Consider the following 14,733-nt stretch of genomic DNA (forward strand, 5'->3'; position numbering starts at 1 on the left):
AGGGCCTCAGGGGAAGAGGAGGGGCAGGGACGGGGCCACGGAGGGAGGTGGGGCCTCATGGGCCCCCAACTTTGAGGAAGAATCCGTGGCTCCTGCTTCCCAACAATCCTCGTATATCCATTTAGTACTCTTATCTTCACTATTTCCATTAACCTTCTCCCAAAAGTTTAAATCTAACAATTTCATTCTTAAATGTATAGGTATTTCTCTGGTTGCTACCTGCAGCACACACAACGGAGTTATAATACTAGCACTACATGCGATTCACAGAGCTTGAGCTTTGATTGACTTTAATTTTTTAACTGATGATTTAGAAGTTGAATTAAAGTATTGGCGTCCATGATGTAAAACTGGTCTTATTAATACCCTATACAGCATCAGCAATGTGTTCTTATCTGCACCCCAATTTTTCCCAGCAATACTTTTAAGCAGATTTATGCTGTCTTTTCATTTAGTCTTTATATGATCCTTCCAAGTTGGTTTGTTATCGAACATAACTCCTAAGAATGCAAAATTTTGAACTACATGTATTTTTTCTCTATAGAGATATATGTTCCATTCTTCCCCAACTTTCCTTTTTGTGAAGATCTTTCCATTTGTTTTATCGAGTAAGAACTTAAATCCCCAAGTATATCCCCATTCTGAAATCCGCCATAGCACCTCACTGGTTCTCTCCATAGCTATTTTAAGTCTTCTATGTTTGGCCCATATAGCACCGTCATCCACAAATACCTATTCCTGCCTGTATATTCCCCGGGAAATCATTAATCATAATATTAAACAGGGTGGGCTGATAACACTCTCCTGCGGAGTGCCATTAATAAGTTTATAAATATTCGACAAAGCTTTGCATAGTTCTATTACTTCTCTTACACACCAGAACAGTCTTCCTTTTATTCCACTTCCTGCTAGTTTGTACAGCAAGCCTTTCCTCCTTAGCATGTCAAATGCTTTTTCAATGTCCAGAAAGACAGTTATCATAAACTCTCTATCAGAGGGGTAGCCGTGTTAGTCTATATCCACAAAACCAACGAGGAGTCTGGTGGTACCTTAAAGACTAACAGATTTATTTGGGCATAAACGTTCGTGGGTAAAAAAAACCCACTTTTTCAGGTGCATGAAGTGAAAATTACAGATAACAGGCATAAATATACTGGCACGTGTAGAGAAGGGAGTTACCTTACAAGTGGAGAACCAGTGTTGACAATGCCAATTCAGTCAGAGTGGATGTGGTCCACTCCCAATAATTGATGAGGCGGTGTCAATACTAAGAGAGGGAAAATTGCTTTTGTAGTGAACTCTCTGTTCCTCCTGTTTTTTTGTATTTTTTTCTAATCTTACAATATTATCAACTGTGCATATTCCATTCCCGAAACCAGGACACAGTTTATAATTTCATTTTTTCCAAATATGCTACTAAGCTCTCATTTATCATTCTTTCCATAATTTTGCCCACATATGATGTGAGGACAATAGGTCTATATGCAGCAGGTCTTGTATGTAATATGCCAGGTTCTCCTATTGGTATAACCACCGCTTGCTTCCATTATTCCCTTTCCTCATGTTATTATATAATTTCAATTAAATTCTTAAACTCCCTTTGCTATGGATCCTGGCATCAAGATTAACATGCTAATATTGTTTGTCTTCACTCTGCTTGAGTAAAAGGCCTAGGAATTATAAGATTTCCTACAACTGTCAAGCAGAAATAGTCAGCCATCCTGCATTTGAGTCCCTCTTGATAACCCCAGACCTGGTCATCTAACCTAGCATCTTCTGTAACCTGTGCTCTGAGAAGCAAATAATCTATATTTCTATCAGTTGACATAAACTTTCCAGTTTCCTTATTTCAAATTCTAAAGTATATATGTTTCTGTAATAAAGTATGTAGAGAACCTGTTTGGTGATAGCCACTTAACTTACACCAGTCTGGGATTTCATTTGGTGACAACAGCATCTGATGCCTTCTATAATTACTGTACTCATAGATTACCCACATTCCACTAAGAACTTGAATTGAAACTATTTGAGGATTGTATCCTTGGAACTGAAGATTTAAGATTTCTGTAGTAAATTCAATTTTCTTCCCCTTGAAACCTTCCTTTTCAAAGAGGATATGATTGGCTCAGAAAGCTTAATGTTTATAACGTATAGAGATTTAAGGCTTGTTTGGGGTGGACATCCCATTGCAGACAAATTAGGATAGGTTACTTCTTCTAACACATACTGACTACCAGAGAAATCTTCTTTATCATATGCAATCCAGCTGCCACCCAAAATCTTTGAAGACGTTATAGCAAATGAAACATCAATATAATTGATTTTTTCTCAAATATTTGGCTGTAACCTTTGAATTCTGGTTATGAAAATAACTGGACGTTGAATTTCCCCATTTGGCTATTGATGGTATCTGAATTGAAGAAATGGACTGAATTGAAGAAATCTTACAATTTGTGGCTCGTCCAAGCCTCAGTGCTGGGATACAGTCCTTTATCAAGTATGTATTGCTCTCCTGTAAAGTCAGGATTCTCATAGACAACCCACTCTCCACTTAACACGTTTATGGATTGTGTCCTCAGCCATTCCAGGTGTCTCTCAAATTGGAAATAATTCCTAAAACATTAATATTGGAACTTTTACTCCCAAAGTATTTTTCACTGCACGTTATTATATGGGGGTTTGTGAAATCTCCTAGCTCTTCACTGTAACCACCCCAATCTTTCCATTCCTGGTACACACCTTCCTCCAGCAAATGATGACCTGCAAACTAATTTATTGTAAGGAATCCAAACACCTCCGAACACTTTTATTGACCCAACTGATGTAAATAGCAGTGTCTTCTTTTCTCCCGGTACTTCTTTTTGCTTTCCTTCCTCAGTAAGTGTGAATATTTCTGGTCACAGTTTCATATATTTACCTTCAAAGAGAGAGTTCTCATAAATTATTACCTTTGGTTCTCCAATGGATTCAACTTTGTGGCCACGCATTTTCAAGGGATCTATCTCATGGACCTAATCTATACTTCCATCTTCTCCCAAAACACTAAATTAGGATATTCACCAGGCTCTAACATTAAAGGGACTCCCTGGAAACCATGTTCTTCATAAATTAGTCCTATGCTCCAATTTACTTTTAGAGAACAAGTCTGCTGTCTTGTGCCAAATATATGTGTTTCCTCTTTGTCATCAAAAAATTAAGTTACAATTCCTACCCCCTTCTGGTTCCATATACAAGTTAATTTGGCAGATCTTTTACTTCATGTTTAATTTAACTAGTCACTGCAAGCTTAGCAAATATACATTAATCTTTTTCTTCTGAAGTATTTTCACCCCAAATATTACTGAGTTCCTGTTCTCCTTCCTCCAGAGGAATAGAGGTCCTTCAAAATTTGGTTTCTCATACAGAATTCAGCTTTAACTATGTACCATTCTTGTGAAAGTTTGTTTCACTATATATCAGCATCTGGTCACGTCTGGGACGGATTTTATGAAAATGCCTCCCTATCTAATAAACCAGCAGGGACATTTGGTTCATATCAGCTAGACTTTAATGAGCTTGAGAAATTTTTGTCAGTGCTTTCATAGTTTGGCATTTGTAAATTTAGTTATTTTTTCACATTATCTGTTTGCAAATATTTTTCCATGTTACTTGGAACTTTTGAACCTGAAAGGGACTCAGACTTTTGAGGTATGTTGAATGGTCTGGCTGCATCAAGTTGTAAAGCAGGCATCCCTTAGGAGTCAGCTGTGAAAGTTGTTCTGATGGTGTTTACTGAGGTTACAAAGGGAGTAAATATCTTTTCTTTAGTTGTAAATATTAGCAAGCTTGAGAAGACAGTACTTTTTCCAGACGGAACTGCTTAATTTCACCATCTTTACCATCCTTTTTCTCTTTTCCATTTACTTCCTGAATCAGTGCAGGTTAATCTCTTTTGGATGACTTGAGAAATTTGAAAAGTATACTTTGTTCTGTAGATGCACGCTTGGGTCTGACTCTGGCTTCAGTTTCTAGGCTTTGTATTTTAAATTACAAGGCTGGTGCTAGATCCTGTGCTTTTTCTCTCTTTATTCACAAAATAAACTAAATATACTCGGATTAAATACTTTCTCTAAATTATCTTCATGAATTGGAGACATTGTAAAGTGATTGCGGGGGACTTTGGAAGCTTTGGCCTTTTCTTCTTACAGGCTATACAAATTGATCTGTCTAGATTTTTGATAGTTTCAGTAAACTTTTTCATGTCAGATGGGGACTCGAAAATGCTCTCATTATTACCATCAAAAACATTACAAGTGTTACTGGGGCTTTTCTGAACATTGACCATATTTTGCTCTAATGTCTGTATGTTTTCTAAATTGCTTTTGTTACACTGCATGTTTGTAGACATTGACTCTCCTGTTTTTTGTCTTTTTCCCTTCTTTTTGTATTTGAGAAAGCATATTCTGCTCTAATACTGATTCTTTGGGATCAGATTTTAAGGGATATTTATAATCTTTACAAGGTGACGTGATCTCTGTGTTTGATAACAATATTTGTTCTTCATGTTGATGGGATTTTGAGGTTGTATTAATTGCTCTATTAGCATTATCTTGGAAGATTTCATTTTGTTGGGGGGTTGTAAAGATGTTAATTTAGGTAACAAACAGTCCTTATTAACAGTGGTGGGATCTACATCTGCTTGTCTTAAAGAGCAAGCACTAGCATATGCTTTGCTGGTGTGGTTAAAGAGAGATCCCATAACTTTAGTTGTAACTGTAGATCTGGAAACATCTAAACATAAGTTTCTCAGCTCTGAGCTGTCTAAATCAGAACCTGTTTGTTTTTCAGTTGATTTGTCTACTTTTCCATTTTTAATCCCTTCAGTACACAAGAGAGCTCCTCCATCAGAGCTCCATTTTTACACGTTTTGCTGTCTTGGATTCAGTTTTACTTTCAGAAAGTGAGCAAGTGGTGCTTCTCTGTGTTATCAGTAGAGGAAACTTTGGAAGTCTCCATATTGCTTTCACCAGAAGGTGTGGTGAAATATTTTTGGTTTTTGGTTTTATTGTTTATTGCTACCACAGGTTGGATAAACTGTCTTTTTGGTAAAGAATCTTTTACCTGACTCTTCAAACTAGTGGGAGAAACAGGGACTGCGTAAGATTGACTCTTTTTAAATGATCTTCTTCTGAATGGGGATGAAGTTTGTAGTTGTTTACTTTTGTCAGATTCAGTTTTAGGTGGTCCCTTGTGATTTGATCCAACCTTTATGTCCTGGTTTCTCAAGGTGGAAGAGTTCCATTCAGGAGTCTGTTTAGATTTAATTTTTCTTTCTGACTTGGTTATCTTTTCTGAAACCACATCCGAAGAAACAATGTCATCCAAAACAGAATCTTTTTTGCAGTATTCTCCGTCTGATTTCTCTCTCCATTTAGAGTGTCATCAAATGACTGAGATTTCCTCCTCTTTCCAGATCTCTTAGTAATAGTTTTTTATCCAATATGCCTGTATCATCACAAACTTCTCCTGATAGGTATCTAACATTAGAACTCTAGCAGGATACATGCATTCAGTTGATTTGGATTTCACACTGTGGCAATTCCTTTGATTTGCATATTTGGGATGTATGGACACTTACACATTCACTAGTTGCTTGTTAATATGTTCTTTTCTAAGTCTTCACTGGATTCATTATTCAAATTTCTGATGAAATCTAGCATTGTGGAATTAGAAGTATATAGAACAGGCTCTTTTTCTAGTTCCTTTATCTAGTCTCCGCTCTAAAAAACATGTTCTCTGAAGGTGACCTAACATATTTCAATGCTGCCGTTCCAATCAGTTGACCTCTCACTGTCAGAAGGGACTCCCTTGCTGCTCCATTCTGAAATATCATTACTCAAAGGTGTTATTGCCGTACTGAAATTATTGTGTCTCTGCAACAGCATTCCAACTTCTTGCCTTCTGCACATAGGGAGTTTAACATTTTTTCTTTAGGTCTTCATTATCTATTGATTTCAGTGAGGTTGTATGCTTAGGAGGATTTAGTATTTGGACTTGGAGAGAGTTCTAGCGAATTTTTGGCGTTTTTTCTCCTACCTGAACTAAGCACATTTCCAGGCTTTTCCAAAACTGGTTTATTTTTGTTCTCTTCTTTGAAGGAGTCTGGAGACTGTGCTTTGGAATTAACAATTTCAAGATTGGGGCCCAAGTCACTAGGGCATGGCATGACCCTCTATATGCAAAGGTGAAAACCTTGCTCTTAAACTTACAGAATATTTTGTTTGGCTGTTCAAATCAAGTAACAGTAAAGGTTGCTCAAGTACAACCACCACCCAGACATGAAAAATGAGGAAGTCCACATTTATGTCAAATACACGTACACAGCAACCAATCACAATTTATAGAAAGCCCTGGCTTTAATATGTCATCCATCAAACTCCTAAGCAGATACCCCACCAAATAAACCTTAAGTCTGTCCCTGTAGTCCAGCGCCCTTCTATTCGCAGCTTAATCCCTTTATACAGGCCCAATCTGCTCCTTCCCAGCTGAACTTTGTCTTCCATTAGGTTTTCTTTTCCCTGGCTCTCCTCCAGGTGCAGAATATAAGCTTAATTGACCTAATTTAACCTACTCTGCCTTTTGTGTGGGTGGACACCCCATCACAGATGCCTATGATTTCCATACAGTTTTAAGTGCAGTTCAAATTGGTTAGCTGTTTCTAATTCACGGGACAACATTAAGCCAGCAGTACCAGCCAAGGCCTACCTAAAAAGATAACCTTTGTACTATGCTCTGAAGGTCAGTGGACTGAGCTGTATGAGCAGCTACTGAAACAGTTAGGGTCCAAACTTTGTTATTCCATTGTGAGCACGGTTGAGCTCTCTTTGGATGAAATGAGAAGTAAAAGAGAAAAATTGATTAAATATCAATAATCAAGCCTCTAGACTAGATCCTCAACTGATGTAAATCAGCATAACTCAATTTCCTTCAAGGGAACTGTACAACTTTACACAAGCTGAGGACCAAGCCCAAGAGCCTGATATTCAACAGGTATAAATTAATGGAATTACAGCAAATTACATTATCTGAGAATATGGACCAATAGATATTACGCAAATTCTACTTTGTGTGTTTCCATTCAAACAAATTTGCATGTATAACATATTGGTAAATAATTGTCAATCAATTACCAATTCATTAAAATAACAAAAGGGAAACATAGTTCTCCTTCTCTTTTAACAGGTTTATAACAAGAACTGTGCAATAAACAAAATCTAAACTTTACTGTCAATACTAACAACATTTACTTGTGGTTCTTCAGTTTTCTTCTTTACTGTTATCTCTGTTTTAATTCAATTTCCAATTTAAAACAATATATACACCGCTACCTCGATATAACGCGACCCGATATAACACAAATTCGGATATAACGCAGTAACACAGTGCTCCGAGGTGGGCGGGGCTGCGCACTCCGGTGGATCAAAGCAAGTTCAATAAAACGTGGTGGTTTCACCTAAAACGTGGTAAGATTTTTTGGCTCCCAAGGACAGCGTTATATCGAGGTAGAGGTGTATTTGTCTTCCATTATAACAGACCCATATTACTGTGCATACATGTATATTTTATTCATCCATCTCAATAAAAGTGCATTCGATTTTAAAATTTATTCTTATAATGGCTCCAAAATATTATGTTGTAAATCGAAATTGGTTTCACCAAATCTGGAACCACTTCTGAAGCATAAAGACTTGAATGGAAAAAAAAGTTTTCCAGCACTGTATCAGATTTAAAATAGCCAGCATTAGGTGAGACACAAAAGGCCTGCCAGAGACAACTGGTCAGATTCAAAGTGTTTATTCTTCTGTAATACTGATATCATTTTGTATCTGTTGATTGGCTAGGTGGTTAGAGTGTAGTGTAGTGCTCTTAATGTCAAGGTCTTAAACTTAATACAGAAGAAGAATGGTCCAGTGGTTATCGCACTGGCCTGGGACTTGAGAGACCAGGGTTCAATTTCCTGCTTTTTGTGTGACCTTGGCCTCCCTGTGCCCCTTCCCTGTCTGTAAAATGTGGGTAATAGTACTTTCTTGCCTCAGAAGGGTGTTGTGAGGACAAACACATTAAAGATTATAAGAAGCTTAGACACTATGGTGATGGGGACCACTAAGTATGCCTTACATGGATATCCTCTTAGTATCTAATACTATCCCCTCCATTCATCTCATGTATTCTAATTAGATACTGAAGAAATCTGGGGTTTTAAAAGAAAAGTTCACCTATGGCCATGATGTGGCAAAGCAAGTAGAGCTATAGTAGCTTCAGCAAACCTAACATACTGCTTGTATGTGGATGAAGGGCTAGAGCAGGGGTTCTCAAACTTTTTTTGTTGGGCTTCCCTTCGAAAATATTTCAGGCTGTGATGACCCCCCCCCCAAAAGTGATAGCAAATTACTGTACATACTCATAAGAGCACTAAATGAAGCATGTAATTATTATCCCTGCAGTCAAAGACGCTGAAGACTTTCAAAAAGTATAAAGCAATAGTTTTCTGGAATAAATATGTGGACATTTAAGAAACACATTTTTTGGGGAGGTGCAATAGACAACAGGACAAAGTTTGGGGAGCTGGAAGCCTTTTCCAATGATTTTGGCAATAATCATAACATTGTCCCAAGGATTGTGGCTTTATACGCAACTATATACAATAAGTTTCCGGATACTTAATGAGAATGTGCTGCTTTTTTAAGGACAATTATTTTAATCCAGAGAACTGATATCCTTACATCAGTTTTGCCCAGTATTTATTCTTTAAGTACATCAAAGCTGAGAAACCAGATTTGCATAAGTAAGTGGTTGGAAATGGGAGAAGCACATGACTTGCTGCAGTTGAGATTTGGGTATAGGATGCTTTGAGAGAAACTCAGAAGTCAGCCAGAGGCTGGGATTGGAATTGCTGCTTCAGAACGGAATCACATGAGATGTCAATCAATTCCTCTTGAGTTTTCAAGGTGAGTTTTATTAGGAGATAACTGGCAGTCAAATGGATTTCTTATCCAATTAAATGTGGTTAGGTCATAATCAGCAAAATATTTCAGAAACTGGGCTCAGAGTGTAGAGACATGTTCAGTTACATGTTCTTGTATATCCCCAATAGTGACATCATTGGATGAGAATTCCAGGAGATTGTTCAGTGTTGAAAATATTTGAAAATTTTTGTTGTTGACTTGTGACTTCCACAGATCCAGTTTTTTAGCAAAGGCATTAATTTTGTCATTGAGTTTGAGACTGTTAGTTTCTTTTCCTTGCGGTGACTCATTCAATGAATTTAAACAATCAAAAATGTCTGATAGATATGCGAGTGCTGCCAGCCATTTGATGTCACTTAAATGCTTCGTCAGGAAGGAATCCACTTCAGTCAGAAACAAACGCACTGCATCTCTCAATTCAAACAGATGAGTTAGAACTCTTTCCTGTGTCAGCCAGCGAACCTCTGTGTGCAGTAATAACTGCTGATGCTCCAATCCCATTTCTCCAAAGAGACTTTTAAAAAGTTGTGAATTCAGTGGCTTTACTTTAATAAAAATAACAATCGCTACAGCTTAATTCAAAATTGATTTAAGATAGGGATCCATGTTCCTGCAGCAAGAGCCTCCCTGTGAATCATTCAGTGTCTACTAGGCTTCTAGGGCCACTTCTGTAAGTCTGCCGAGAAGTCCACTCTTGGTACCAGGCATAGCTTTTGCAGCATCAGTGCAGATTCCTACACAGCTGTTCCAGTTAATGTGTTTCCCCATTATAAAGGCATCAAGGAGCTTAAATATTTCCTCTCCCATAGTATATGTCGGCAGTGCCTTGCAGAAGAGAAAGTCTTCTTTACCTGTGTTTTCTCAAATGTACTGAACATAGACCAGTAACTGTGCTGCTCCTGAAACACCAGTGGATTCATCAATCTGTAAGGAAAAGAACTTGCTCTTTTTAATCCTTTCCATCACTTGCTCTCGTATGTCATTGGACATATTGTCAATACGACAACTCATATCATTTGATAGTGGAATAGAGCTCAGCTGAGTGGCAGAATCTTTGTCAATCATAATCTCACATATTTGTTTAGCTGCAGGAAGAATAAGAGAGGCTTTTTTGCCCTGGTGATTAAAATTGAAACAGCATAAGACGCCTCCAGAATTTTGGGTGTCACAGTTGCTTATTTACTTATAACAGTTTTTTGTTGCTCAAGTTCATGAAGATTTCTTTTAAAAAAATCCACAGACTTCTCATTGTATATAAGTCACTAAATTTTATTTGGTTTTAGGCTGTTATTGACCAAAACTTCACTGCACAAAACACACCGGGGACTTGGAATGTCTTCTGAGCCAGTGTAAGTAAATCCAAATGCCAAATAAAAACCAGTATTTTCTGTTTTTTGGGCTTTTTTACCACACTTATGATTCCTAACTCTTGTTCTTCACCATCTATGTTGACTTCAGCTCTCCTCTTCAGGTCATGTACAACAAAATGATCCAGTTTAACAAAATTAATTTATTTAAGAAATTACAGTACTGTATTTTTTTTAATTTTTGCTACCTATTTTTTCCTGCTTTTAGACTGGGGGCTGGCTGTCTTCAACAATATGTAACTCTTCTGCCAGGTGGAGCAAGCAGCAACCAGGGCAGGATTCAATATCTAGGGGTTCCTTTTCAACAATGCAACACAGAACCAGTTCGAGCCCCCACATAGTAACCTGGGAAAATTACACACCTCCCCTGGGCGCCTCTGAGACGCAATACTTCCCCACTCGCAAGCACAGAGTCTGAGTGTAGAAAAGAAACTTTAAATAAAAGGAGAGAAGCCACCCAATATGAATTAGGGAAAATGCCACAAGCAGGATTCATAATCATAAAACTGTGAGCAGGGCGCCCACCCAGACTGCGTGGGGCAGTGCCTTCCATCTCATGTTCTTGAGTTCTACAGCCAAAAGTTCCTTTTCTGTGCCTGTCTCTGTTGGTCAATAAGGACCCCGGGGTTCAGAGGTGCATATGTGTGTCAGTTCAGCTCTCACCCAGGGAAGAGGGCACGTTGCTTGCTCTGCCATCTGAGCGCCTGCTCTGGTTCGCTGCCCGGCCGCCTCGCCAGCTCACTGCCAGTCACCTTTTGCTGCCACCTGCCTCTCTGCTGTGACCTCTGCAGGTCAGTCTCTTGGTGATGTTCAGCTCTTTGCAGGCTGGGCAGAAACACTGCCCCATCAGAAGCAATTTCACCTCTCATTTGAGCACTTTAACATAACAAAAAGGCTCCTCCTAAAGCTTATTTAGCTCTATCTTTGAACAGTGGGGAGGAATAGGTTAAACCGGGCTGGGGAACCTTAGGGAATGTCCACATTTCCTAGCTAGGACACCTGTCCCCACCCCTCTTACTTTCACAGGGCTCTGGCATTCGAGCCCCTGGCTTAACAAGGTTCTTTCAGCTGAGGGTGACCCCCTCATTTGGGACAGGTTAAGCACAGTTCTGTTCCCCTTTATTCATACAATAACGACAACAACAACACTGATAACAGCATTTCACTACCCCTGCAAGTGATTTGTAACCCAACACCAGACAAAGTTGATTACTTTGAGCAACACTGCTCTATCTGCTGGATATCTAAGCAGAGTAGGGGTGTTTATGTAAATACAGTCTGCTCCTGAAGTCTCTCCCCTGCCCAGCTAGCTGTCAGGGGAGAATTCATTTAAACCCTGCTCACAAATGTGCTACAAAAGGGTCACATTCCATGACAACAAGGCCGTTGCTTAGGGAAGTGACACAATCACAACAGCCTTGTTGTCATGGAACGCCCAGCTCAGAAGGCAGAGCCACTGCCAGCAGCAGCGCAGAAGTTTGGGTGGCTTGATATGCTATTGCTACCTTTACTTCTGCGATCCTGCTGGTGGCAGCGCTGCCTTCGGAGCTGGCCAGCAGCTGTCAGTCTTCCCCCTTTTGGGCTGGGGCCCCCCGTTTGAGAAATGTTGGGCTAGAGAATCCATTTAGCAGCAGTTCCGACCTTCCCAGCATCATACACAGCCCCAAAATAGGCATCCCAAATCTTGACTTCTCTTATCCGTTAGAACTACTCCAGTTCCAGTCATAGGTGTTGTCTTCACTACAGATTTTATCAGGTTAGAATACAACTGTGAGGTTTGTAAAGTCTGTGCAACAATTTAAATATTTTGGTTCAGTGTTGAGCTATGATGGAAATCTGACTCTGGATTTTAGAAGTCACAGGAAGAGCACTTGATGCAAATGGAGGGAGCTGATGGGAATTCTCTGTGACAAGAATATGCAAAGAAAACTAAAAAAACACCATTAGGTCAGCCATGACGTATGGGTCGGAATGATGGCCAATGAGGCAGAGAGAAGAACAACTGCTTCACGCTGCCAAAATGGGAATGCTTTGTGCATGCTGGGTGAGATGAGCGCTGATAAGCTATGCAATGAAATGGTACCTGCCATGATGGTGGAAAATAGGGTGACCCGATGTAGCGATTTTATAGGGACAGTCCCGATTTTTGGGTCTTTTTCTAATATAGGCTCCTATTACCCACCCACCCCCGTCCTGATTTTTCACACTTGCTGTCTGGTCACCCTACTGGAAAAGCTGAGGAAATATTGACTGAGAAGGCTGGTGTCAGTGCGTGGTTTACTCCTCTGCTCACACTGGGGCTGAGGGGTCCCAGTGCCTGTTTCCCCCCCTTACACTGGGATTGGTGAGTCCCAGTGCCTGCCCCCCTTTACACTGGGGCTTGGGGTTTCCAGTACCAGTTTCCCCCCTTACACTGCAGTTGGGGGGGGGGGGTGTCCCAGAGCCTGTTCCGCCCCCTTACCCTGGCTTTGGGGAAGGTCCCAGGGCCTATTCTCTCTCGCCTCCCCCCCCGGGTTTGGTTGGTCCCAGTGCCCGGTGTCTGCCCGTTAGCTCGGTGAGGGGGAAGGTGGGAATCCGCTGCCCTGTCTGTCAGAGGCGAAGAGGCGGGGCTGGGGGCGAAGTGCCCGCCCATAGCGGGCTGGGCGGCTGTGATAGGTCAGCAGGCGGAGGAGGCGGTGCAGTGTGCGCCGCGCCCCCTTGGCTGGGCGGGCACTGGAGCTGCTGTCGCGCGGGGAGGCAGCGTTGGTGCGGGTGCCTGCTGCCGGCGGAGCACAGCGGCTCAGGTAAGGCGTGAGCGGGTTGCGGCCAGGCGAGGTCCCTCCGCCCCGCACGGGGAGAGGTGGCGTTGGGCCCGCGTCGCCGCTTGCGTTGCCCCGGGAGACCGTGCGGGTGGGCGCTGGGACATGTGGGCGCAGACCAGGGTACGGCCGCGCTCTTCCCTGCGAGCTGTCCCCGCCTCGGAGTCCAGCCTCACCCGCCGGGGGGGGTCCTGCTGGCTCCGGGCTTCCTCCCACCTTCTTCGCTACGGAGGCGGGTGGCAACCAGCGTACTGGGCTGCTGCTCCCCCCGCCACTTCACTGGGGTTTGGGTGGGGAATGTGGGGCTAGCCCGTGTCTCTTCCCCTGTTATTCGGGGTGGGGTGGGGGGCCGCAGGGCCCAGTCTGCTCCCCCTCCCCGCGTACCCGGGGGCCGCAGGGCCTGGTCTCTCCTGGAGCACCCGCGGGCCCCCAGTGAGGGGCTAGCACCGCACAGACACTTAAGCAAATAGGTGGGCAGTCACCTCCTCAAAGAGCTGACACATTTATTTCAAACTATAGCAGGTGGATGAGGCAAGCAGAAGTAGGGTGTGTGGGGGAATAATGCACACGTATTTAGGTGGTTGAAGGAGAGGGTCCTTCACGTCCACTGGGGTCTATGTGTAATTTGTTTCCCCTTTATTATAGTTTGTGCATCCAGCACACTGCAAAATGTGTTTTACGCTTTGAACTCACCATTTGCCTATAAATAGGGTGAGGCAGTACCAACCTGAGACTCCATTCCCCCTCTTTTAAAAACAAAATTTACTTTGTTTTTATTGTCCCCCTGTGAATCATTGAGACTGGGGGACAATGCAGGGACGTTTTACCCGTTATACTGGTATAGTTATATCTGTATAAGCCCTGTGAGGACATTCCTATTCTGGTATTAGGTTGGTTTTCTTTTTTAGCTTACACTTTGAAAGAAGGTTTAACGTAAACTAAACCAAAAACTGCCTCTTGCACCAGAATGAAGAGTATACTGCCGGTATAACTACTGGTTTTAATTCATTCTCGGGTTATACTGAAAAAAATGTTTCCTTCTAGCTGCTGGTGACATTTGACTGTAAAGTGTCTCGAGAAGGCTTTTCTTAGACTAAACATGAGAATACTTAAGTTAGTTATGAGGATGGGTGGAAAAGACTTCTGTAACATTGACTCCACCTTCCTGGTTGAATCCCTAAACCCCTTTCTGTATAGTGATGTTTCTGATATTGAACTGATACCACACTTGATTTTACTCATTTTTTAATTTAGCTTCAAGGCAGTCTTCGTTTTATTTTATTGATCTGGCTTTCAGTATGCTAAGCTCTCAGCATTCCTGTTTTATGTACTGACATCCTGTGTATGTTCCATAACGCGCGAGAAAGATTTTCACTTTTCATTTTTCTCCCTTTTTTATTTTCATGTTGTCCTGTCTCTCTTTTTTTATTATTTTGATTTTTCCCTTCCCTTCTCCCAGCATCTCCGCATCTGCTTAGTTAGAAATGTATAATAATCTAAACCTCATTTTCACTTTGAGCTCCTACCTGGAGGAATGAAATGCATTTGTGACATAAGATTGCC

The 14,733-nt window shown here is 41.2% G+C and overlaps 3 pseudogenes; all 3 read right to left on the reverse strand.

Moving 5' to 3' along the window:
• Nucleotides 1-1,648: 1,648 nt before the first annotated feature.
• On the reverse strand, nucleotides 1,649-3,401 carry LOC135875760 (beta/gamma crystallin domain-containing protein 1-like; annotated as a pseudogene).
• Nucleotides 3,402-3,733: 332 nt separating this feature from the next.
• On the reverse strand, nucleotides 3,734-4,375 carry LOC135875761 (beta/gamma crystallin domain-containing protein 1-like; annotated as a pseudogene).
• Nucleotides 4,376-4,474: 99 nt separating this feature from the next.
• On the reverse strand, nucleotides 4,475-10,070 carry LOC135875762 (beta/gamma crystallin domain-containing protein 1-like; annotated as a pseudogene).
• Between the last annotated feature and the right edge of the window lie 4,663 nt (nucleotides 10,071-14,733).

Source organism: Emys orbicularis, chromosome 3, assembly GCF_028017835.1.
Source record: "Emys orbicularis isolate rEmyOrb1 chromosome 3, rEmyOrb1.hap1, whole genome shotgun sequence".
NCBI classification, from domain to species: domain Eukaryota; kingdom Metazoa; phylum Chordata; order Testudines; family Emydidae; genus Emys; species Emys orbicularis.